Genomic DNA, 26762 nt, shown 5'->3' on the forward strand with positions numbered 1-26762 from the left:
ACCTATCCCAGCACACAGCATAAGCGACATACGCTATAACCTAAGTCAGCGTGGGCACCCGCCACCTTTGAAAAGGCCACAGGCCTTGTGCTCAAAATCCAAGGAGCAAAAAGTGAAGTTGGTAACAGTGCTTCTGAGATACCTAAAATTTAGCAGTTATTCCTTCCAAGAAGGATGGCTCAAAAAGGGCAGAAAGGGAAATATGGCTTTGGGGGTGGGGCAGGGGTCACCCTAATCCAGACCCTGTGGGAGCTCCCGAGAACCCACTGACTGAAAGAAGAGAAGACAACAACGTGACAAAGTGGAGCCATTGGTCAGTTAAAGTGTTCCTGGAGGATGGAGCGATGGCTCAGCTTTTAAGAGAACTTCCTGCTTTTGAAGAGGACCCTGGTTTAATTCTCAGCATCCACAGGGCAGCTCACCACCTCATGGAACTCCAGTTCCAGAGTATCTGATGCCCCTTTCTGGCCTCTATGGGCACTGCATGTACATCGTGCCCAGATATACATGCAGGCAAAACATTTATATACATTTTTTTTTCAATTTGTCCTCAGAATTTCCTGCTGTGGAGTTCTCCCCCTAACATCCAACCCCAGGTCAGATTTGGTTCCTTCTTAGTCCAGATTCCTCTCACAGGAAGCCCTTCCGCACACAGGTGTGAGTGACTGCTGAGAGAAGTGAGGAGTGAGGGTGTGTGGACCATGTGAGACAGTGTGACCTGGAGAGTCTCTGCAAACCGCTCACCTACTGGTCTAGAGAGTTCTGAGTGTGGTCCTTCCATGTGCGGTTCCACCATGTGCCTGTGAGATTCACATTCTTCCTGCAGCCTCCCTCTGCCAGGCTTCCTCTCCAGACAAACCCTCCTCTCTCTTCACAAGAAGCTCACATGAAATAATCAGTGTTCATTTGCAAGACTTCATCTGGATGGCCATGTCTCATTGAACCTCTGCTTGTACATCCCAACCAAGACAAAAAAAAAAAAATAAGCTTCGCTCAGAGAACAAAACTTGAATGCTGTCAATTAACATATGCAGGAAGCTGTCTTCCAGACAGAGAGAGGCTTCCACAAAAGTCACAGAGCTTGGTAACACTGCAAAGAATCTAAGAAGAACCTTGAATCTTCTTGTGCGTGTGAGGCAGCTGCTCCCCCACCCTGGGGAGCCCTGCAGGAGCATCTGCTTATCTGGCTGTAGCAGAAGCTGTCATCAGTCAGGTGTCTGCAGAGTCGGGCTCTGCTCTTGAGGTGTATTCGGCACTCAGCACATGGTCTGGATTGAGGGGATGGGCGGAGTGTGTGTGCACACCCAGGTGGACATTGAGGTCAACCCTGAGTGTCATTTCTCTTTGCTTTTTGCCATCCACCTTGCCTTTTGAGACTGAGGTTCTCCATAGCCTAAGGCTCTCAGATTCTTCTAAACTGTCTGGCCAGTGAAGTCCTGGAACCCTGCTGTCACTGCCTTCCCAGCTCTGGGATACGAGTGTGCATCGCCCTTCCCTTCTTACCTGAGTTCTGGGTATTGAATTTAGATCGTCAAGCTTGTGTGGCAAACCCTTCACCAACTGAGCTAACTCTTGAACCTCCACACACTTCCTCAATTCTCACAACCACTCCAGAGAGTGCTTGCTGTCCCATGGTGCTCACAAGGTGCTGCAAAGCTCAGGGTTTTGCACAGGGAAAAGAGCCAGGATGTGAAGGCTGCTGGCTGGGCAGACGCAGACATGCGTAGAGTTAGATCCCCCTAAGCATAAGCTCAATCAGACCTGACAGCCAGATGTCTGGACTGGTGACGTCAAGGCTCAGGACAAGGGCTGGGGGACAGCCAAGCTCTGGTTGGTAGCCCCCACCCAGACAGCTTCCCATGAGCTGGGAGCCACATGGGAGAAAAATGAAAGACTATAGCAGTGCTTCCCTGCTGAGGACACACTGAGGATGGGCCTAGGCTGGAGCTGCTCTTTGTACATCAAAAAGAGGCCAGTGTTTATGGGTTGCTGGGCCCAGACTTCAGCCCCAGCTCCTAGAAAGCAGCCCTTCCTCCTTACCTCAGGAGCCCAGAGACTATCCCATCCCAACTGCCCTTTTCTCCTCTCTTCTCCTCTCCTCTCCTCCCTTCCCCTCTCCTCTTCTCCATCACAGCTCTCTCTGTTCAGCCAGCAGCCCGGGACAGTCCCCTTTCTCTGTGATCTGCCCCATGGGATGCCTCTCTTCTCTCCAAGACCCCTCCCTCAGGACACCCACCCAGACTTACCTCACTATGCCTCTAGCCGCATGGTAGATAAAGGGGTGCAGAAGTCATCTTCATTTCTGTTCATCTTACTTTGTGAGGCCTGGAACTCACACGTTAGGCTGGGCAGGATGGCCTGCCAGAGGCAGAGGTTCTCCTGTCTTTCCTTTTCCAGCACTAGGATGACAAGCCTGCCTTACCTCACCATCTTTGGCTTTTCATGTGGTTCTGGGGGAATGAACTCAGGTCTTCCTGCAAGGCAAGCATTTTGCTACCTAAGCCATCTCCCTAGCCCCAAGCGCTTCATTTTCTAAATATTTTGCTTAATATGCCAGGCAAAATCTCAGGTCAAGGGTTAGGCTAGTCTCTTGTAGTGTCCTTGAGATCTGACATGTCTTCTCTAGCAACTCTTGGAGGTCCCTGAGTATCCAGATGTTTGGTGTCTGTTACCTGCTGGCCACCAGCCATTGAGACTTCTGCTGAGGAAGGTGGAGGTCAGTTTGCTCAACTCCATTGTCCACAAAAGCACTAATTAGTTTGAGGGAGGGAAAGGGGAAGGAATAAATCAAGCCCAGCTCCAGAAATACCTGCACAAAGGGTTCCTCAGTCCAGTAGCTGGCATGTCTGTAATGAGTGACTATTTCTCACAGAAATTTACTGATTGCTGATGGTGAACATGGGGATGAAGCTATGATCAAATGGTACAACAACTTCCACTGGGTGGCCACTCAGTCACTGAGTTAGCAAGGGTAGGGGTCTGAGTGAGAGAAGATGCCTGGACTCTGTCCAGCCTGGTGGGGGCTCCTCTGCTTGGAGACAGAGTGGGGCAGAGTCAGCTTCCCTTTTGGCTATAGAGACAGAATTGAACAGAAGCAAAGATGTGTGAGCATGAGTCAGAACCCTGAATTCTTGCTTGCAGCTTGAAGCATGTCAGTATAAAGGTAGCTATGTGTTATTTGCATATTCATGTGTATGTCTATTTGCGTGATCATGTATGTAGGTGTACATGTGTACAGTTACACATGCACATGCCCACATCCTCAGTTGTCATCCTCAGGAAGCTTTCTCCATTGAGAGAGCTACTCTCACTGGCCTGGCACTCATCAATTAAGACCAGGCTGGTGTGCGAACGAATCCAGGGATTAGCTGGTAATCACCTCCCTGGAACTGGGTTACAAGTGCACCACCACACTCGACTTTTTTATATAGGTTCTGAGGATGGAACTTGGGTCTCTCTGCTTGCACAGCCAACTGAGCCATCTTCTCATCCCAGAAAGTGGGTATTTTCATTCAGAAAATTAAACCAAGTCACAGCAGGGATGCACTGTCAGGAAAAATACTAAACACCACCATAGACCTCCCTCTGTCTCTGCTCCCCCCCCCCCATGTATCTCTCTCTCTCTACCTCTCCGCCTTCATGAGCTCTCCAGTGCTATATTTACTATTTCTATATTTCCACATCATTCTTTGTATCACCGGGGCTGGCGATATGGCTCAGCAGTTAAGTGCACTGGATGCTCTTCCAGAGGACCTGGCACTCACGCGGAAGCTCACAACCATCTGTAATTCCAGTTCCAGGGGATCTGATGCCCTCTTCTGGCAAACACCCATATGCACAAAATAAACAAATAAATCTTTAAAAATACACACCAGGGAAGGGCATTGATGAACTTGTGAGGGAGACAATTGGTCTTGAGTCAATAAACTAGAACCAGAAAGATAAGGAAGAATGTGAGCCTAGTTTAGAAGTCTACCATAAGGGCAAGGTCATCAAAGAACCAGAGCAGCACATCTTCCATCAAACAGATAGCGGAGCAGTAAGAGGTGAAGGGCGAGGTTGCTGGACAGTAACACCACAGTTAGACACTGTATCTGACAGACAGGAGCAAGAAAGACCAGCAGTAAATGCGAGCAGAGAGGATGTAGACCAAAGAACCTAAACTGTGTTGGGGAGCCAGGGAGGATGGCTGAACATGAGCTTTGAGGGACGAGTGGGTGCTGAGCGGGGGGTGGGTGGGGGACTGGGAGGCTGGGGATGGACCCGGCACTCCAGGCTGAGAGAAGCAAGTAACGTTGGTACAGCACCTATGAGAGGAGGGAAGTGGGGTGAGCTGAAAAGCCTGAAGTCTGTCTCCAGAAATGCTCTGGAAAGAACTTAAGAGTTTATCCTCCAGTCAAGGAGAAGCCACGTGACCATGGCTTCATTCAGCAAATGTCTTGCGGGTGCTGTTACCTCCAAGTCTTCTGCCAGGACCTGGGGACAGGGAAGGTAGTGTGTGTCCTGTGCCCTGAGAGCTCCTGGACAGGTGAAAGAGCAACTCACTGTAGCCCTGTTAGAGGAGATACAGAGGCCAGGCTGTGGAAGCCAGAGTCCTGTATGAGGTCTTACCCCCTACACACACCAGAAGGGAGGAAGAAAGGGGTTGCCTGGAGCTGCCATTTAGGTCTTGCAAGTGTTGAGTCCTGAACACGTGCTAAGCACTTGGGGAGGAGAGGCAGGCCCTGCAGAGGAAAGTGGTCTGCAGATTGCATAGCTTGGGAGCCTGAAGAAGCAGAGGAAAGGGAGCAAGATGGAGAAGCAATTGTACTTCAGGATGCCCTATAAGCAAAGGGAGCCGGGGGTGGTTACTAACGGGGGAAGCTGGGACTGAATGTGTGCATGAGCTCATGCTTTTGCAGATGTGTCCAAACAAAGTTGGTGATGCCACATGTTGCTAGGGGTAGCAATGACTACGGGCCAACAGATCATATATGAAATGTCATGGGTTTTTCTGTAATTTTTTTTTTTTGTAACTCAACAGCATGGTTCTTGAACATGAACTTTGCAGAGGACATTGGGTTGCAATGTCAGAAGGTTGAGTCTGTCTGCACCTCAGACCTGTAGAGGCAGGTGGCATGAGGAGGCAAGGGGACAGCTGACAGGTGTCTGTGAGGCCGGGTGGGAGGCAAAGAAGACAGGCTGAGGCAAGTGATATGGAGAGGAAGGACCAGCTCTGAGGGAACTTGAGAGACAATTACTCAAGAAACACTGGAGAAAGACCAGGGATATGGCTACTACACACAGCTGCAAAGAACACACAAAGAGATGGGGTAACCGACAACCTAGGTTACAGAACACCAATTTTGATTTTCAGAGGGAATTAACTTAGTTGCAAGGTTAGCATGTGGCTCAAAGTCAGGAGGACCAGGCATGCTAAGGATGGAGTCTCAGTGCCATCCCTTGGAGAGGGAGTGACCCCATGGAATGCTCCAAGTCCCAGTGGAGAACAGAGATGGAAGGGAGCAGGCCAGGGCTTCCGGCACTAGCAACACTGGCGAGGCTGGCAGAGGGGCCAGCAGGTGAAACAATGGCCCTAAGCCTCCAGAAACCGTGGCCTCCAGGTGTGCTCTTTCCTAGCTCGGCGATGGACAGGCTTGTGGCTGCCAGGCTTCAGGTGACAGTTGTCTGCCAGGACTGGCTATGTGCTGATGTTCTACAGGGCTGGTGTGAACAGCAGCCAGTCATGACACAGTCCTACCTTTAAAGAGAGCTGCCACTCCTTCCTTCTCTCCCCTTCTGTAGGGGCAACAGAAAGGAGCCACTTCATACCAAGAGTAGTGCTTTAAGACAGAGCAGCAAGAAAATGGGTGCACCACAATCCTGCCCCCACTCTGTGTGTGTGTGTGTGTGTGTGTGTGTGTGTGTGTGTGTGTGTGAAGCATGAAGCCAGCTTTCTATGAGGCTGAAGCCGTGGTTTCTACCCGTCTTTGGCTTGGATGGAAGGCAAGAAGCTCAAGGGTGCTGGTCCAGTCAGTTTGCTGAGGTCACAGGGAGATCTGAGAGAGACTTGGTGATGAGCCACTGCTTATGGAGGGAGCGGGTTCCATAAAGAGGAGTGGTGACAAACCTGGATGTAGGTTAAGTGAGAACCAAGCGAAGACAGCTCCAACAAGTGGGCCATGAATGAAAGGAGCTGGGGGCCATTCTCTGTAGTGTATAGAAAATGATAGGCACTGAGAAGCAGTGGAAGAGCTTGAACCAGGGGAGAGGAAGCCTAGAAACACAGCTTAGGCAGGCAAGAGTGGAAGAGGTGTTGTTAACAGCTAAGGGGCTCTCAGATGAGACAAGACACCCTGAGATCATGAAGAGGGCCAGGAGCAAGGGGATAACTCCCATGATGTGGGTTCTCTGGGCTAGAAAGGCAGATGCCATAGATTGGAGCAGAATATGCCTAGAGGGTTGGGAAGGTAGGCAAAGCTCCTAGAAAGTTTTAAAGTCACTACACATAATTAGGTCTGATGTCTTCGCCACAACTTCCTCTCTGGTGTCACAGCCTGAATGGAACCCTACCCATGTGATAGGAACATGTGTTGTCTGAGCTGATGTCCACCAGATGGAACCAAGGAGGCTAGAGGACAAATGTGGACCTGGTGAGGAAAGCAGGTAGGTGAAGGGGGATGTAGAAGAGGAGGCACCCAACTTTTGGTTCTGGGTTTTCCATCCCAGAACAGGAAGGGTGTGGGGACTGGAAAGATCAGGAAGACATGCTGTAGGGAGAGCAGGGGACCAGTGGGATCAGAAACTCCCCTGGAGAGTATCTGGGAGACAGAAGCTCCAGTTCTCATGTCACCAGGGTTGAGGGGAGCATGTCTGGAATGCGCCACAAGCCAATGTCCATTCCCTGGGGTGGTCAGTGGGGAACCTCCAGCTCTGAAGCCATCACCACCAGAGGAGCCCAGACCTCTGCATGGAAAAAGGGTCCCCCTGGGATGCTTGGCGCCAGTGTGGATGAGCTCATAGTTGCTCCCTGCTGCTTCCTTCTTTTTTAGGCATCTCAGATTTCTGGATGCTTGGAGAATCTGCTGAGGACAAGCAAGGGGCTGGGATCCAGATGCAAGGTAGATGCGGAATTGCAGAGGTTACTCTTTCCTCCCTTTTCAGTCCTGAGCTAGATGTGGAAGTTCTACACCCCCACCACACACACCCCTCACCTCCCAACAAGGCATCAGGAACTGTAAGGGACGCCACCACTTAGACCCCACCTTGAAGACTTTGTTTAACAAAAGGAAGGACCTGACACAAACATAGCAGGAACTAGAGGTCTGAGTGACAGGAGCCTGGTGGGATCAGGGCATCCTTACAGGAGGCAAGGAACTGTCACAGGGGTGATGCAGATGATATGGGTGCTAAGAATAGGAGTGTATGTACCTGACTTGCTCTTCTCCACCGACGCTGTGTGATTCTGAGGAAACTACCTTCTCTCTTCGAGTCTTAATTTCCCATCTATGAGATGGAACTTCTGCCCAATCTTAGATAGGGAGCTTTGAGAATCCTTTAAATGCCCAGCAGCGAATGCTTCAACACCTCACAGCTCTCTGAACTCAAAGAGAATAATACTGACAGTTTTAAATTGTGGATGTGGCATTGCACAGCCCTGGGGACACCCTTCCCAGGATGACATTTAGGTGTGGCATTCCCTTCAAATGTCCTGTGATTAGTGATCTTAGGACTGGTGAAGACCTGTAAATCTAATCGTCAGGAAAAATAACTGTCTAGAGGGTACCTGGGCAAGTGCCAGGGTGCTCAGCTGGCCATCTGGGTCTCCCTGGAGGAGAGGTATCCTCTTCCAGGACACCCTAGTCTAAATGAGTGTGTGCTGCTTCCCAAGAGGAAACTGCAGGGGGAAGCTGGCTCATGACAGCCCATTACCACCTCACAAACAATGAAGAGACAGGGACACTCCTCCAGATCTGGTACCTGAGTGAATACCTTAAGACATCCCTGGAGGAGCACCCTGCCCACACCCCTGAGAGTGTATCAGTGGAAATCCAGGGAGTCCTGCCTGTACTAAGGAGGTGGCTTAGTCTCAGAAGTGCCTGGCTTGCAAACACTAGGATGTGGGAGCCAGATGTAGTGAGGATTTTATAATCCCAGTGATGGGCAGATGGAGCTAGGGAGATCCCCAAGGCTCTCTTGACAACCATCCTAGCCAACTTGAGGACTATGCTAGTCAGTTTTGGTTTTTTTGGTTGTCAACTTGACACAAGCTAGGGCTACCTAAGAAGAGGAAGCCTCTGGAAGAGGTGATAAAATATACCTGTCGGATTGGCCCGTGGCCATGTCTGTGAGGCATTTTCCTAATTGGTGATTGATGTGGGAGGGCCCAGCCCACTGTGGGCAGTGCCCTTTCTCAGCAGGAAGTCCTGAGTTCTGTAATAAAACAGACAGAGCAAGCCATAAAGAGCAAGTGAGTAAGCAACATCCTTCATGGCCTCTGTTTCAGTTCTTGCCTCCAGACTCCTGCCTTGACTCCCTTCATGCTGAACTCAAGCTGTAAGATGAAATAACCCCTTCCCTTCCCGGATTACTTTTGTTCACAGTATTTATTATAGCGACAGAAAACCAACTAGAACAGTGAGTTCTGGACTAGTAAGAAACCCTATCTCACACACACGAAAAAGAGGGTGGGGTTGTCCTCCGGCCTCTTCACACATGCACACACGTGTACACATATCTCCCACATGTGTGTCTACACACATACTTGTATACACATACATCATGAAAAGAAAGACCAGGCAGAGTTTCCTGGAGATGCAAAGGTTATGGAATTGTCAGGGTTATTGGCAACCACAGGCCCTTCAGGTCAAAGGTGCCCAAACCTGGCATCTTCATAGAGATAGTGCCTCCACCATAGAGATGGGTGTATCAGAAGATAAAAGCACTTTAGGCACAAACCTGATGACCTGAGTCCAGTCCCTGGAGCCACAGTGGCAAGAGAGCACCAATTCCAGAAAGTTGTCCTATACTCTGTATGTGGGCCTACAACACAGACACACCACACACACACACACACACACACACACATACACACACACCACATACACACACACCACACACACACACCACATACACACACACCACACAATATACACACACACCACATACATACACACCCCACATACACACACACCCCATACACACACACACACACCACACATACACACACACCACACACATACACACACACACACACACACACAATCTTAAAACTCTCTTAAAGCCAGGCATTGTGGCATATACCTATAATATCCCTGGAGTTCAGAGGCTAGCCCACCTAGACTACTTGGTGAGTTCCAGTCCAGTGAGAGACCCTGTCTCAAAAGAGAAGATTAACATAGCCTAAGAAATGACAGCTGAGGTTGACCTCTACTTGTACACATGTGCAAGCACACACATACAAATACATGCATATGAATGCATCCGGAATGTATACACACACACACACACACACACACATATGCACACATATGCACACATGGGAATGGAAGGGGACTGGGAGTATCACTTATTTCCCTAATGATCTGTAGTAATTGTGCTTCCTATGGAAATTATATCTCTTCCAAGTAGACACCTTAGTACTTTGGGAACTCATGTAGTTTGTGGACTCAGGGAAGAGAAAGAAGGAAGATAAATCAAAATAATTGTTTATCCAGGAAAACAGATAGTAGACAGTTTCTTAAGAGGACCCAAGGACCCAGGACCTGAGGATGCCTGGGAATCAGAGAGGTTGGGGCTGAGCGGTACCATAGCGGGCTGCTCCTGCTCCGGGCAGCCAGTGGGAGTGATGGGCATGAGAGTACAGGATGCTTCAGCTTTCTCTCGAAGCTGTCGTGAAGCTGAGCGTTCTGCCTCTGAAACATCTCCTGGCATTGGGAGGGCTGCCGTGCCAGAGGTCCTGCTACTCACAAGACTGAATAAATCTCAGATGGGTTGTGTGCTGTCATGGTTCATCACTGACAACTTAAGAGATTTAGAGTCACCGTGGAAACACACCTCTGGGCATATCACTGAGGAAGTTTCTAGACTGAATCTGACCATGAGTGGCACAGTCAATCCCATGAGCTATGGTCCCAGCCTGAACTAAGAGGAAAAAAGTAGGATGAGCATGTGTTCTCTCTCTGCTTCCTGACTGAACACGGTGGCACCAGCTGCTTCAAGTTTTTGTTGTCACGCCTTCCCAACTTGATAGACTGTACCCTGCAACCATGAAGCAAAGCAAATCTTCCCCCATAAGGTTGCCTTTGTCACTAACACATGTGGTCATTGAACAAAACCTTCATTTTCAGACGAATTTAGTCTGTGAAGTAGTTGGAAAGTGATGGGCACCAACCTAGTGGGTTAAAAGCAACTTGTCTTTGCTCATTTAATCCCAGGCACAGAGACCTGTGTGAATTTGGTGGTTGACATTTCTAGCCACTGGAACCTTCTGGGAATAGAATACGTAGCCCTTCTCCTCGTGGGGAGAGGCTCACAATAGTGTCCTTGGGAGTAGAATACACCTCTCAGAAGGGGGTGAAACCCAGGCACTCCCGTTTCTGGTAGCACACTGCTCTGTTAAAGTGACTGAGAAAGTTCCTCATGTCACGGAGCCAGTGTCTGCCTCATTGTGGCTTCCTCTCCTCTGAGGAATGCTGGGAACTCCTAATCCTCTTGCCTCTACCCACCAAGTGCTAAGATTATAGGCATGTGTCTCCACGCTCAGTTTAAAAGCGCTGGCACAGATTTGGACATTTGGCTGTCCTTCAAATGCCATCTCTCTTGCTTTGGACAAATACCTAGACCACACTCCCCAGTTTCCCTTACAGCAAGGGACTTCCACGTGGCTAAGCTGCTTCCCTCCTATCTGAGCAGAGGTATCCATTATTTCCTGGCCTGCTCCTCACCCTCTCTCCAATGCTGTCAGCCAGGGCATTGGCAGTCAGGCTGACCTTGGAAACTATGTATTGAAGATAGCAGTTGCCATCACTGATGGCCTTCTGAGTGAGTATCCAAGAGGCATGCAGTGTTTCCTCAAGCAAAGCATGCGGTATCCCCCAAGTGAGGCACGTGGTATCCCCCAAGAAAGGCACATATCCCCAAAGCGAGGCACGCAGTATCTCCCAAGGGAGACATGCAGTATCCCCCAAGTGAGGCTCGCAGTATCCCCCCAACTGAGGCATGCAGTATCCCCCAAGCGAGGCACGCGGTATCCCCCAATCAAGGCATGCGGTATCCCCCTAGCTTGTTTGACTAAGACAAGTTTCATTTGTGGTTCATGTCACAAATCTCTCAGTGTGGTATTCCAAGTCCTCTGTTCTCCATCTGACAGCTTTTCCCTTCCTAGCTCCCACTACAGACTAACTCTCCCCAAGACTGTCAGGTCTCTGGTAAGCCAGAAATTTCAGGAGAGGACCACTAGCAAGCAGGTTCTGCCTCTTGCTCCTGGCACTTCCTCCCTCTCAGCAGTCTTCCCTTGTCCCAGCCCCACCCCCATGTGATCAAGTGCTTCTTCCCTGACCACTCCTCGGCACTTCTTTCTTCCATGCTCTGAGCAAGTAGCATCTAGTGTCGCCTGCCAGAAGGTCATGGGCACCCCTGTTCTCTTCTCACTGCATGCCCCTAGATCTTTGAAACTAGTTTGGGGGTGGCAAATAGAGGTAGACAGCTTGCTTTATAAGCATGGGGTCCTGGAAAAGGACACCAAAGGAGCAAGAAGATAAAGATGAAGGAGGGAGGAGGAGGAGGAGAGAAATGAGGGGAAGAAGGGGAGAAAGAATAGCTGGGGAAGAGGGAGAAAGAGAATAATTAGGCCAGAGTTACCCACATTTCCTAGCAGACTGCTGTCACAGATGGCGACTTTCTGAGCAAAAGCTTGAAAGTCCAGTATGTGTTTAACCAGTCTTTCTCCCTGCTGCAAACCTGGCCTTTGCCTTTCACAGATGGAGGCCCCAGCATCAGCATGGATCCCAGAATGGAAAGGCAGGCTGCAGGGCAAAGCCCCAGTCAGCCCTCGAAGCACGGAGAGTATGAATGAGAAGTTCCGGCATCACATACTGTAGAACTTTGATGTCCACCATCTCCACCACCTGTGCTAACCCTAGAAGACAAACACAGAAGCACACAGAGTCCATCATAGGCCCTTCTGATTGCCTCAGTGATCAGAAAACACACAGATCTGGATCATTCTTCCATACAGCAATCCTGAGTCAGTGAGAAAGGCCCACACACCAGCTCATAACTAGCTGTAGCTTTAGTTCCAAGGAATGTGACACCCTCTTCTGGCCTCCTCAGGTACTACACATATATGATACATATCAACACAGGTAAGCATCAAACATACACAAACAGTGATATTGAGGAGGCTGGAGACGTTGTTCAGTGGCTAAGGACACATATTATTCCTTCAGAGGACCCAAGTTCAGTTCCCAGCACTCATATTAGGCAGCTTACAACCACCTGTAATTCCAGCTCCAAAGACTCTGATGCCATCTTCTGCCCTCCACAGGGACCTGCTCTCACACGGTACACACACACACACACACACACACACACACACACACGTGTTAGAAAACATGTCATTGTTACTTTCTCTAGCATTGTCCTTGTTGAATCCTGGGAGTCTTCCACAGTTTCCCTCAGGAAGTACTGGAATGGCTAGCCACCCCAGGAACCCCTTCTGGTGTACTCCGGCTGAGGCCTGCTCCCCTAGGGAGAGGTCTAATCATCTCTCCTTCTTTTGGTCCTGAGCCCTCCTCCCTGCTCCCCCCTTCTCCCATGTGGCAGCCACATGGTCCTGGAACGGCCTGAGCAGTGGAGCAAAGACCTTCCTGTGTTTCTGGAGCTCCTTTTGTGGCTTTCTGGGGAGTGCGGACACATCCAAGACTTGGGTTTGGACCTGGAGGCCGTAGATGGAGCAGGTCTTTGGAGGATTCTGGTTCTGGGCCATTTGGACTGATTTATTTGGGCAAGGCATTTCCCCACGTCATCTAGCATGTCTCGCTAGTGTTCTCGTTTGTATATTCTATTTAAATCTTGGGTTTTTTTTTTTATCAAAGTAATACATGTACATATTTTGAAAGTAGAATGTTCTACAAGGTTCATAATGAAAAGCACAGTTCCTGGCCAGTCCTGCTTACTCCTGGGTCGTCTCCTGACACAAGCACTTTGATGGATTTAAGCCTCATCTTGTCTTTATTTCCTTATTTCCAAGTGGCATGGTAAAGCAGACATTTCCTCACGTCAAAGCAGGCGAATCTTGCCACCAGGTTCTTCCAATCTTATTCTAAGGAAGGCAAGTTTCAGCCCTTTCACGCTCCCACTCTCCACAGACAGAGCCCGTTTTCGTCACGGCTCTGTTCCTGTGAAGAGACACTGGGATCATGCCAACTCTCAGGAAAGATCGCATTTAATTGGGGGCTCGCCTACAGTTTAAGAGGGTGAGTTCATCATCATCATGGCGGCATCATTACGACAGCAGGCAGACAAGCATGGTGCTGGACCATCCTGAGTACAAGGAGGAAGAGAGAGACTGGGTCTGGCATGGCCCACCTCTCAGTGACACACTTCCTCCAGGAAAGCCACATCTCATAATCCTTTTCAAATAGTGCTATCCCCTGGTAACTAAGCATACAAATATATGAGCCTATGGGGGCATTCTTTTACCAAGACTGCCACAGTGCCCCTGGTCACAAATACAATGTGTGTGTCACTATAGCCATTTCAGCTCTGATCACCATTACTATGTAGACGCCATTTATTTTCTCTTTCTAGTACGAGGTTCTCTTATCAGCTGCCTTTTGTTCTCCTTACCATGTACTGTATATAAACAGGCTCATCCCTATATTGTAAACCAGTGGTTCTCAACCTCCCCAATGCCTTTCAAAACAGTTCCTCACGTTGTGGTGAGCCCAAACCATCAAATTATCGTCATTGCTACTTCATAACTACAGTATTGCTACTGTTATGAATCATAGTGTAAACATCAGATACTACCAATGGTGATAGGTGACCCCTGTAAAAGGGTCATTTGCCCTCCCAAGGGGTCAAGACCCACAGGTTGAGAGTAGCTCTAACAAGACAAAACAAAAACTCCATAATTTTTTTGACTATATACTGGTTTTCTTGGGGACTTCACTTCTAAAGCCCTTCACATTTAAGATAATCTAGACATATTATTCTGTACACATCTGGAAGAGTCTCCTCCCAAAATCCTCACTGTGGTTTTTGGATTTCTCTTTGAATTCACTGAATTCTACATGGCCTGTCTCTTACCTTTCCTTGGTTATGTCCCGACTACGGTGAAAACATTCCCCCAAGGGCTAAATGGGAAGTAATAATTTTCAGTCACACTTTTAAAAGAAAGGGGCGGAGGAAATGGCCCAGCAGTTAAGACCACTGGACGCTCTTGCAGAGGACCTGGATTTGGTATCAGCTCCCACATGCAACTCGCAGTTGCCTGAGCTCCAGTTCCGGAGGGTTCTGTAACCTTGCAGGCCTCCAATGGCGCTGCACACACAAGGTGTACATACATGTAAGCAGACAAATACTCATACACATAAAGTATTAAAAAGTAAAAGTCACATGTGTACAAAATCACATGGTTCTATGGTCATGCTCTATTGCCACAGTGGCGGAGTGTGATTATGTAGTCTGGAAGACAGGGGCATCGTAGTTTAATGTAGCATTCATTTACTTCCAGTTTAGGTAGTAGATGTGGGAAAAACTTGTCAACAGTTTAGTTATCAATAATTTTTAATTAACTATTTTTCTCCTTTTTAGAAAGACTTTAAAATTTTTCTTCTCTAGCTTGGAGAGTTTACTTAGTGTGCCTTTGACTGGATTGCTTTTGCTTCTTAAAAAATTAGTTTATAATGAATTTATAGAAAAATTTCAATCTGTAATTTCATGGTCTCCGGCTTTAGGAAATAATTCCCCCTCCTCCCCTCCCCCTTCCTCAACTCCCCCTCCCCCTCCTGCCTCTCCTCTTCCTCCTCCTCTTCTCTTCCTCTTCCTTGTCCAATCTCCTCCCCATCTTTCTTCCTCTTCCTCCTCCTCCTCCTCGCAGTTCATTCCTTCCTTTTTGATCTCTCTAGGACTTGTATTACTAGAAGCTACTCACAGGTCAAACATCTAGTTTTTCTAGTAACTCACATTTCTTTTGAGTTTCATTCTTCCTTGGTAAAAGAATCTTTTTGATTTTATCACCTTTATTTTACATAGGTTTGATTTTTTAAATCGAATGTGGGTGCTACATTTCTATTTTCCAGGAACTTTCTTGTTCCAGTTCCTTTTAAGAAAACCATCCCCAGTTCTCGTTTAAAAGAGGCTCCACCTTTGATCATCCTGAAAATATTAATCTTCATTTGTGCTGTTTTCTTTTTGCTGTCTCTTCTGGTTTCTGTGATCTCTTGAAGGTTTTCCTTAACTATAAAATGATTCTCAGCTGCCTTTTTATACTTAACATGAGAGGCTCTACGATTCCAGGTGGAAATGGTGAGAGGCGAGGAGAGGAGAGGAAAAGAGAGGAAGAGGGGAGGGGAGGGGAGGAGAGGGGACGGGACAGGACAGGACAGGACAGGAGAGGAGAGGACAGGACAGGAGAGGAGAGGACAGGAGAGGAGAGGGGAAGGGAGGAGAGGACAGGAGAGGAGAGGGGAAGGGAGGAGAGGACAGGAAAGAACAGGACAGGAGAGGGGAGGAGAGGGGAGGGGAGGAGAGGACAGGACAGGAGAGGAGAGGACAGGAGAGGAGAGGGGAGAGGAGGAGAGGACAGGAGAGGACAGGACAGGAGAGGAGAGGAGAGGGGAGGAGAGGAGAGGAGAGGGGAAGGGAGGAGAGGACAGGAGAGGAGAGGAGAGGAGAGGAGAGGAGAGGAGAGGAGAGGAGAGGGGAAGGGAGGAGAGGAGAGGAGAGGAGAGGACAGGAGAGGAGAGGAGAGGACAGGACAGGAGAGGAGAGGACAGGAGAGGACAGGACAGGAGAGGAGAGGAGAGGACAGGAAAGGAGAGAGGAAGGGAGGAGAAGACAGGAGAGCAGAGGAGAGGAGAGGAGAGGAGAGGAGAGGAGAGGAGAGGAGGGGAGGGGAGGGGAGGGGAGAAGGGAAGGGAGGAGAGGAGAGGAGAGGACAGGAGAGGAGAGGACAGGAGAGGAGAGGACAGGAGAGGAGAGGAGAGGAGAGGGGAGAGGACAGGAGAGGAGAGGACAGGAGAGGAGAGGACAGGAGAGGAGAGGAGAGGGGAGAGGACAGGAGAGGAGAGGAGGGGAGAGGACAGGAGAGGAGAGGAGAGGAGAGGAGAGGAGAGGAGAGGAGAGGAGAGGAGAGGAGAGGGAAAGGGAGGAGAGGAGAGGAGAGGAGAGGGGAGGGGAGAGGGGAGAGGAGGAGAGGACAGGACAGGAGAGGAGAGGAGAGGAGAGGAGAGGAGAGGAGAGGAGAGGAGAGGAGAGGAGAGGAGAGGAGAGGGAAAGGGAGGAGAGGACAGGAGAGGAGAGGACAGGACAGGACGGGAGAGGAGAGGGGAAGGGAGGAGAGGATAGGAGAGGAGAGGACAGGAGAGGACAGGAGAGGAGAGGACAGGAGAGGGGAGGGGAGGAGAGGACAGGACAGGACAGGAGAGGACAGGAGAGGAGAGGATGCGCATGTGGGCTTTATCATTAGGTGACTGAGCAGGATATACTGTTATTGAGGAATCAAGTGCCTTTTATTTTAAGAAAGTTAGCTCTCCCAGGAATAATTCTTCCATTGCCTTCCATGTGATTTCAGCATCCCAGAACTAAACTGAGGGAGACAGCCTTGGCCTTCAAGAACTACATTCATCCTTAATCTTCCCATCTCAGAGCCATTTGAGGTGTCTCTGTGTCCAGAACCTTCCTGGTTGAATATTTCAGAGAGAAACCTCTGTTTTCTGAGCATTGGAGGGACTGATGTACAGATGCCTAGATGGAGGAATATTGCTGAGGCAGGGACACTCCTCCCGCTTCCAATAGGAACCAGTAGGAACCAGTTACCAGGCAGTCCATTTTTCCAGCCTCGTTCCAAATCCTGCCTTCAGGAGAAAACAGTGCTGTCCATTCCCCAGCCACACTGGGATTCTGAAGCCCCAGAGTTTTGCTACCTGTCTGTTCCTCTGCCTGTCCCCAGACTCTTGCACACTGGGTCTCCTTCATCTTCTGTGGCTTGGGCCTCTCTGGTCCTTGTGGTCTGCTAAGTCTGGCGCCATGCATCCACGTACTTTCTAATTCCCAAACTGCTAGCTCCTCTCTCTGCTGCTGTTTCATCTCCCATCCTCATTTTCCTTGTGGGTTTATGTCGTCGTCTTCTTCTTCTCTTTTTTTAAACATTCCATTAATGACATTTTAGTGGGACTCCTGGAAGTAGCCAAGATAAACATGTGTGTTCAATCAACTATGATTAAGCAGTCTAATGTTCTCTATTATAGCTTAGAGCCAAAGTAACAGTTAATCATATAGCCTTCTTCCACCTTGCTTCGCCTGCCTCTTCCATGCCTTCATCTACTGAGTGGATGACTGGCTGGGAGCAGTCTCATCATGTAGCACCATATGTCACCATGAGGCCATATCAAGTGTAACCTAATCTGTCATGCCGAGCAACCCAAGTACTGTGACCTCCACGTGGCCTGTATTAACATCAGTACCGTGGCTTTCATCCCATCACCTCTGCTACCCTCCCCTTCACATCACAAATACTTCCATCTTAGCCTTCATCACCATGACGACCGCCACCTCTTCCATCACCCTAACCACCTTCTCCATCAGTTTCTCCATGTTCCCCATCACCACCATCCCTTACACCTTCATAGCCACACCCCCCTCTGTCATTACCTCATCATCATGAATGCTATCAACTCTACTGTCACTGCTTCCAATGTGCTTACCAGAATCTCCTCTCCACCCACACTGTGATCTCCTGCAAAAATATGTTCTACATGAAATATTAATGGACTCTCTTTCCACAGGGGTTACAATCAACCAGGTGCAGTGTTGTGGGCTTTGTTGTGCCAGTTACTCAGAGAGCTGAGGCAGGAGGATTGGTTGAGTCTAAGAATATGAAACAAGACCTTGGAAGAATAGTGAGATTCCATCTGAGAGAGAGGAAATGAAGAGAGAGAGAGAGAGAGAGAGAGAGAGAGAGAGAGAGAGAGAGAGAGCACCCCGGGATGTACAAGTGAATGGTGGGCAGGCAACAACACAGGGAATGATTCTGTCTTTGAATATGCACAGAATTCTTCCAGGAGAGAAAAGGCTGAACACAATGACTCCAGTTCAAGCATCCTCCACACAGCATGGGAGAGGAAAAGAAATGGGGGGGGGGGGGCAAGCCCTTTTTAGGCATTGAGCACCGCAGTAGATACATTTAGTCATTTCTTTTCGGGTAAGGAATATTACCCCAGTTTTTAAGGAGGAAACTGAGATTCCCAGATGAAGAATAACACAGTCAAGGCCACACAATTAATAAGTTGTGGAGCCAAGATTCCAACCCTGTGTGACTTCAAAGTCCATATTCTTTCCATTACACTGTGCTGGCGAGAAGTCCCAAGAGTTCGGTTTAAGCACAATGGGATATAACCAAGCAGAGAAAGCTCTTATCTCAGAGAGAGCTGGTCCAATGAGACACAGGGAAGCCCCTGTCTCAAAAGAGAAAGACCACCACAGTTCTGACGAGAAGATCCAAGCACTCTCTCACAGTGCTCACGCTCTGCTGAAGGCCCTGCCCACCAACCCCTCATAGTGCCTGAGCCTTGCCACCTCTTCCTGACCCCAGCTCCCAGGGGGAAAGGGAGGGAGCATGGACAGCCAGTCCTGGGAATGCCTGGGCCTGGGAGAACTGGGTTATTTTGGGATTGTTTACATTTGGAATCTTCCTGATCTTTGGTCCCAGAAAAAACACCCACATGTTGGAAAGTCTTCCGAGTTATTCACTGTTGGGATTTTTTTTTCTTCATCTCCTTCAACTTTTTCTTCTTCTTGGATGGAAAAAAAATGTGCTAGTGATTAGTCACAACCTGTGAGGCTCAGCTTTTGACAGCCCCGCTGAGAAGGCGGAGACAAAGAGGCTCAGAGCTCAGAGCGGGCCCAGGACAGATGCTTCTGGGAAGGAAGTGTTCATAGCATTGAACCCCCACCCCACCCTGCTCCAGCCACCACAGAGAGCTTTGCTCACCTCTGTCTCCCAGGGAACCACCACTCCCCAGATGGAGGATCTTTGGCTGTTCCACTCCAAGCCCAAATCCAGCGTCACTAGGGGAGAAATTAGGCCAGCGTGTGTGCTCCAAGGAAGCCAGAGGGTCAGGACCTGGGCAAGTGGGCTGTGAGGAGGGGAGTATGCAGCTGGTACAGAGAAGGCCCAGACTCTGAGGTTCCTTGCTGAAGGCCACCCTTGGGCTATCCCTGGTTTCCAGGCATTTTACAATCCCTGCAAGGTGGTTATGTCTTTAGTCTCATAGATATCCCAGGGATGAGTGGTTCTCTTGATTCTTTGTCCAGAAGGTTAAGGGTTGAGTCGGTCAAAACAGTGTCCACTGGGCCAGTATGAAGGGAGATTGCCTCAGCTAAAAGACCAGGCTTGGGAGGCAGATCTGGATCCAATTTTAAAATCTACGGATTGTGAAACATGGCGGGAAGGGGTAACAAAGGGGACCTGGGAGCCCTCCCTCGGTGTGGGGCTTTTAAGAGACGTTTTTTAGGCAACTAAGAGAAAATCAGTTAATACAATAAGCAGCAAGATGGCTTAATGTCAGGGGGTGACAGAAGTGCCCCTGGGGTGACTGGAATCTGAGCAAAAAGAATTTCCTTGCCAGGCTCCTGCTGATATAAACAATTTGAGTCATTCAAAATTAGGATGTCAGCACCATTGTGGAAGCCCAGTCTCGTGTGATCACACCCACACAAATACTCTACCCGTCAGGGGAGCCGTCCACACACCAGACTCCCGTCTAGAACCAAGTGTGGCTTATGGGCCCCATGAGGACCCCACAGGCCTAGGGCCCACCCTCCGTGGCATATGGCTGACCTCACACATGGGGCTTGAAGATCAGAAGAAGAAACAAGAACAGGGGCCCACCCAGGTTCTACTCCAACTTCTGGAGGCTCCAGCGAGGAACTGTCATCCACAGTCAGTCCCAGCTATGGAGGGGCTACAGCAGTTAGAGGAAGACACTCCAAAGCAGGGGACCCTTGTTACCCCGTCTTAGGGACATGCCAAGGCCTGTCAACAAGCACCTTTTATCTCTGCAGTGTGAGGCACTGAGGAGTGGGTACCTGTGCTCAGGCCTTGTTCCGCCTTGTGCGTATGTGTACTTATTTTTTTCATCCGGATAAAATATCTGACGAAAGCAATTTAAGGAAGGAGGGGTTTGTTTGGACTTGTTTGGACTGTCACCGTGGGAAGGTACAGCTGCAGGAGTGTCCAGTCAGAAAGGAGAGAGAAATGAATGCCATTGCTCAACTCCTTCCTCAAGATCAAGTCCTAAGGGCCGCAGCCCACGAGATGCTGCTGCCCACAGTGAAGGTGGGCTCTCCCCCCTCAGTTAACCTAATCTAGATTATCCCATTCCAACAGAGCTAAACCTCTGTGGCGGTTTGAATGGAAAATGTCCCCCATAGACACACGTTTGAACACTTGGTCTCCACTTGGTGGCGCTCTGGGGAGCTTAGGAACTTTTTATACAGTTTTATAAGCCTTGCTGCAGGAAGTATATCACTGGAGCAGGTTTATACCGTCAGGCAGCTCAGGATTACACCTCTGCTCTGACTGCCTGCTGCCATGTTTCACCACCATCACGGCTCTCCCTCCACCACCGTAAGCCCAAACAAACTCTCCTCTCTACAGATTCCCTTGGTTACGGTGTATTATAACAGTAACAGAAAGGAGCCACTACGGTCTTCCAGATGATCCCAGACCCTGTCAAGGTGATGCTGGCTGTCGTTCGTGGACTTGAGCCACCTCATCCCACCCTGAAGAAGAGGGAAGTCTAAAGAGCCTCTGGGGTTCAGGGATAAGGATGGAGCAAATCCATAGTTGTATTCTAGAGCTATTAGTCATCCGTGCCCAGGACTCCTAAAGGTTGGGGGAGGGTGGGAAGGGAGCAGGAGATAAGAAGAGCCCCTAAGACAGACCTATGTGCAGAATGTAGGGACAGAGGCCGTTGAACCCGTGTACTGCGGTAGGTTTGGTGGCATCAGGAGGTACCAACATGTCAAGTGACAATACCTTTCTGCTCAGAAAAGTCACCATTATTGGTTACAACTGCTCTTTAGACCAGGATTCTCTAATCTTTTGACACTGTAAAAAGATGCCACCATGTGCAGATGTGTTGGCTACACTCAGTTATCCTGATGCCACCGTGTGCAGATGTGTTGGCTACACTCCGTTATCCTGAGATGCACAGGCTATTCTCACACGTGACGATCCATGAGGAAGGTTAGCCATGATTCTTGCCACTGTCTAGAGAAGCTGATGAAAAAAAGTTACCATGTCTTTTTCCCGCCCTACGCTTGTTTGTAGTAAGGTACCCAAGGGAGCAGCATGTTTCCCAGGAGCTAGTTCCAGCCTGTGTTGGATAGAGGACTCTCCTAGTCTCCTTTACCCAGATGGAAAGAAGGGAAACAAAGGTAGCAATGGCCCAGGCCTTGAAGGAGGCTCCAGGCAGGAAGGGCACCAGGAGGCAGGTTGACCCTGTGGGCTCACTTGCCCACCCTCCCCTGCCCCTCTGCATGGCCTGAGCTTGGGTCTCCAGGAGATCTGGAACCTCAGGAAGCAGCCTCTAACTCTGCCAGGGAAGCTTCCAGCCTTGTTCTGAACACCTGGGCTCAACTATGCCCCCTTGATGCTGAGGCAAAGCATGAACCTGGCCTCTACCATGAGACTGGGAGCTCTCTGGGGGGAACTCCACCCCAATCCTCTTTCTCCCAAGACTCTTTTTCTCCTGTTCCTTTCTCTTTAATGCCCTGTGATCCCTTCCCAGAAAGCACTAGTAATTGACAATGGACAGGCTCTCCTTCCAGACAGCCATTCCTCCACCTTGGTTTTGTTTCACGGACAGAGGCCCACCACCTGTTTGCCATGGAGCCACTGGTTCTCAAGTGTCCCTCTTGACCAGAGAGAAAGCCAGTCTCAGAGAGGCCAGACGACTTTCCTGTTAGAGATGTCCTCTGGGTGGAGCCCCTGGCCTCTCAGCCCGAGTACTTTCCCCTGGTCAACCCGGGGCTTGCCTCTCTCACCCGAGTCTCATAGTGGCACCCCACATAAAACCCCAGAGCTGGGGCAGGAACTGGGACAAAGAGGAGGACACTGGGGCCCCAGCCTTGACCCCAAGTTCCTATTTATAATCCTTATTCCGGAGACGGCCACTTAAACACACATTCCTGATAACTGAATAATCTTTGGCACCAAGCAAAAAATAGCCTGTGGCCCAGACCACAATTGTACAGCTGGATCGGGGTGAGCAGGGACAACAGGGACCCAATGATGCAGGACAGGCTGGAGGTGGGAGGGGCTGGGTTGGGACAAGTGAGTTGGGACAGCAAATATAGCCAGTTAAATATAGCCCTGTCGACCTGGACACCATGACAACCTGACACTGTGCCAGGCCCCTCTGCCACAAGCTTTCCCCAAATGGGCTCAGATCTCTTGTTCCCAACAGAAGTGAGAACAGAGGACAGGTCTGGAGGAGCCAGAGAGACCCTGGTGACAATGAGCCCTGGACCTCTGGAGAATTCAGTCATCAGACAAATCAGGAACCAAGAGCAGAGGCTCAGCTGACATTCTCTGCAACGGTTAGCCTGATGGAGGAAGTGTGGCAATGTGCAGAGGTAACCGAGGGTCTTTCACTCTCCTGAACAGCTGATGGAAAACCATACACACCTCCCTCTATCAGTGGAGAACTGAGCAGCTATGGAAGCCCGGTACACACCTCCACACCTCGCCCTATCAGAGGAGAACTGATGCCCAGGTGTCTTCTATGGAAGCCTTAGCAAGAAATGGACGCCTCAGCCAGTATCTGCTACTGCTCACTGGGATCCCCTGGAGAACCAGTGTGATCCCACACCATTGCTGTCCATGCTCCTCAGCGCCACAAAACCCAGCACTTCCTCTCAAGGCTGCAATTTGCACTTAGTTTACTTCTGTGAGCTTTGCCATCTGCCTCTTTCCAACTGGGGGAGCCCCTTCCATGTGACCTCATGCTTTCCTTTTTAATAAGACCAGCAGTCACTCTGGTTTGGGGTACACCCTAAAGACCCTCTCTTAATTAATCCTTCAAAGAAGTCCACATTCTGAAGCATTAGCGGTTAAGACTCCAACAGGTGGGTTTGAGATGGGGGACGAGCTCTATCTTATGCTTGCAGGACATAATTTGACACGTGAAATCTCATAGAATTACACTGCTTACAAGACTTATGAAGACTTGTGGTGGGGGGTGCTTTCTACTGAGGACAGAGAGAGGAGCAGATGAGTTCAGCTTTGAACATGATTTTGAGGAATAGCCAGCAGGGACCTAGGCTCACACCATGAGGCCCAAGAGAGGGTATGTTGACACAGGAACCTGCAGTGTTCCGGGCAGTGTGGGGAGTCAAGGAAATAGCTTCCTGGAACACATGGAGGAAGAATAAATTCAACAGTGGGCCTGAGCCTAAAGAGTATGGATGTCTCAGGACATCTAAGGCCTAGACCAGGGAGGCTCTGGTGGATGAAGAGGAGGCAGCAGAGATCAGGAGGTAGGGGTGCCTCGTGAGTCTGGGGGGAGGCCAAGTTCAGAAAAGAGCAAGCTGTGTTCTCCTGCCTGCGGAAGTGAGCCTGCGGGAGTGTGCCATGCTGTTCGGATCAATCACACCGAGGACAATGAGAACAATGTTGGTCAATCCTGCTTGAGAATGTAGTCTATGACTGAAGAGGTGGCTCACAACCTCCTGTGACTGCAGCTCCAGGGGCTCGCGGCCTCTCTGGTCTCTGCAGCAGCTGAACTTGGTGGTGAACAGATACACAGACCCATTCAGGGTCTACAGAGAACATAGTGTGAGGAGCACAGACAAGCTCATAAGAGAGTAAAGAGCAGGGAGACCAAGTCCAGAAGGTTTCCCAGAGATGGCTGAGAGAGCGGGTGCTCACAAGCCTGGAAGAGACTTGCCAGTCAGAGGGGAAGCTAGGAAACCAAGCTGTGACTTCAGCACATCTCACAAACACACAGGAGGATGAACGTCTAGGGCCTGCTCCACATCTGGCAGGTTTTCCACAGATTAAGCTAAAAATATAGCACGGGGCTTTAAGGATGGCTCCGTGGATAAAGCACTTGACACCCAAGAAGGAGGACCTGAGTTCAGATCCTCAGAACCCAAGAAAACTCAATGTTCCTACGGTGAGCTGGGAGGTGGAGACAGGAGACTGTCTGCAAGTTTGCAGGCCATCTAGCTCGGCCTAGGCAGCCAGAAATAAGAGACTGTCATAAACAAGGAGAAGGCAAGGACAGACATCCAGAGCTGTCCTCAGGCAACACATGCACCTTGACACACACACGCACACACACACACGGGTACACACACACGCATACACACACACGGGTACACACACACGCATACACACACACACGCATACACACACACGCATACACACACACACGCATACACACACACGCATACACACACACGGGTACAAAATGTTAAAAGCACAAAACAATGAAACAGAAAGCAAACACAATAAGATAAAGAAAAGCCTTGAGCCTTCTTTAAAAATTAAAATTGCCATTTGTTCATGGGAATGACAGCAGGGAAGAAGGAATGAGAGGACTCTTGAGACCCCACATCAGGGTGAGAAAGTGGCCCTCTCTGTAGATGCTGAGACTGTGGTGGAAAAAGACAGGACAAACACTACATGGGAGAAACTGTGTGCAAACAGGAGGCAAGTGAACAGAGGGCTCCTGGGAGCACAGGGTGACAACCGGCTGTCTGTCTTCACAGTACCTGTCTCCCTGAAGCTAGCAAGACCTCAGGGGCTCTGCCTCCCTAAAGGATGCCTTGACTTCTCGGGGCTAGCTTGGGGAAGATGGGTCTCGGGACTTCAGGGGCAGGTTTTGAATGAACTCAGTTCTAACAGCCAGATAGCCAGGCAGGTGCTGTTTGCTCCTCTGGAGTAGTGCAATGACTGGCAGTCATCCCCAGTGCCTGGGGTGTGTCCTCCATGGAGAGCACTCTCCTGGGGGATGGAGCAGCAGAGGCTGCTGTCTGTCAAGTCAGGAGCCTGGCTTCTGGGACTTATACTCTCACCCGAATCTGTATTTATTTATTAGTTCTATATTAAATTTACGCTAACTGATGCATAAAGCATAAAGTTATACATATTTATGGAATGACAGGTGATTTTCGGGACACGTATGTGCTGTGCTTTTAACAATTGATCCTAAAGCCTCAAGTACTCAAGGCAAATTCTCCACCACTGAGCTACAGCCCAGTCAACTTTTTGCTTCTTAATTTGAAATACGATCTCATAAGCTTGCCCAGGCTGGCTTGAACTGTGATCCTCCTGCCTCAGCCTCTCCTAAGGGACCAGGCCCAGTTCATTGAGTCATATTCAGATCAGGTCAAGCATGCCCATCTCTGTACACTGGTCATTCCTTTCCGGTGAAAACATTGCATACTTCATTTTTTAAAGTGGACAACGGATAATTGCTCATTTTGATCTGCAATTGCACCCCATAGCTTGTTTTCTTTTTGCTTACTCATGATTTAATGCCTGTTGCTCAGTCCTTCGTCAACTTCCCTCCCAGCTGTTCTGCACCCTCTGAAAGCTACCATCCTCCTTTCAACTTCTAGGAGACCAAGGTTTCCAGCTTCCTATGCTCAGCGAGGCTAAGCCATTCTTGGCTCTCTGCCCCTGGCTGATCTTGCTCAACATGAAGATAGTTCTAGCCATATTGTCTCAGATTTCCTTTTATGGCTGAAGGGTATTCTGTCATATTTATGTACCGCCTTTTCTTTACCCACTCACCAGCTGATAGAAACATTGCCTTGATGACTTGGCTAGTGTGATAGTCAGGGAATGACAGACAGCCGGTTCTGTCTCCGACAGACTGACACACCCCACCAGCCATAGTATTGCTGGGTCATGTAACAGGGCTGGCTTTAGTCTTCTGAGGGAGTTCCATCGTGGCTGTACTAATCGACATTCTGGCACACAGCGTGGCACCCTTGTCATCACCTCCTTGCCAGTGCTAGGTTTGTTTGTTTGTTCGTTCGTTCGTTTTGAAGGGTAGGTAATAGTAACTGATTGCGGGTTTGGTTTGCATTTCTCAGATCGTTATAATCACTCTTCATTGGTAAACTGAAAAAAAAGGATCACCATGGAAACAGACCTCTGGGCATGGCTGTGAGGGGGGGTTTCTGGATCAGGCTAATTGAGGTGGAAAGACAGGCCCTAAATGTGGGTGGCGCCATTCCATGGGATGGGTCCTAGACAGAATAGAAAGGAAAAAGCCAAGGCATAGAGACACACATCCTTAATCCCAGCACTAAGGAAGCAGAGATAGGCATATCTCTATGAGTTTGAAGCTATCCTGATCTACACAGCAAGTTCCAGGCCATCCAGGGCAATACAGCAAGCCCTTGTCTCAATAATAATAATAATAATAATAATAATAATAATAATAATAATAATAGAAGAGGAAAGGAAGAGGAAGAGGAAGAGAGGCAATGCGTTGAGCATCAGAGTTTGACTGTTTGACTCTTTGCCTTCCAGC

The sequence above is a fragment of the Microtus oregoni genome, unplaced genomic scaffold (genome assembly GCF_018167655.1).
Source record: "Microtus oregoni isolate MIOR12 unplaced genomic scaffold, Mior012 000002F_ref0000024, whole genome shotgun sequence".
NCBI lineage: Eukaryota > Metazoa > Chordata > Mammalia > Rodentia > Cricetidae > Microtus > Microtus oregoni.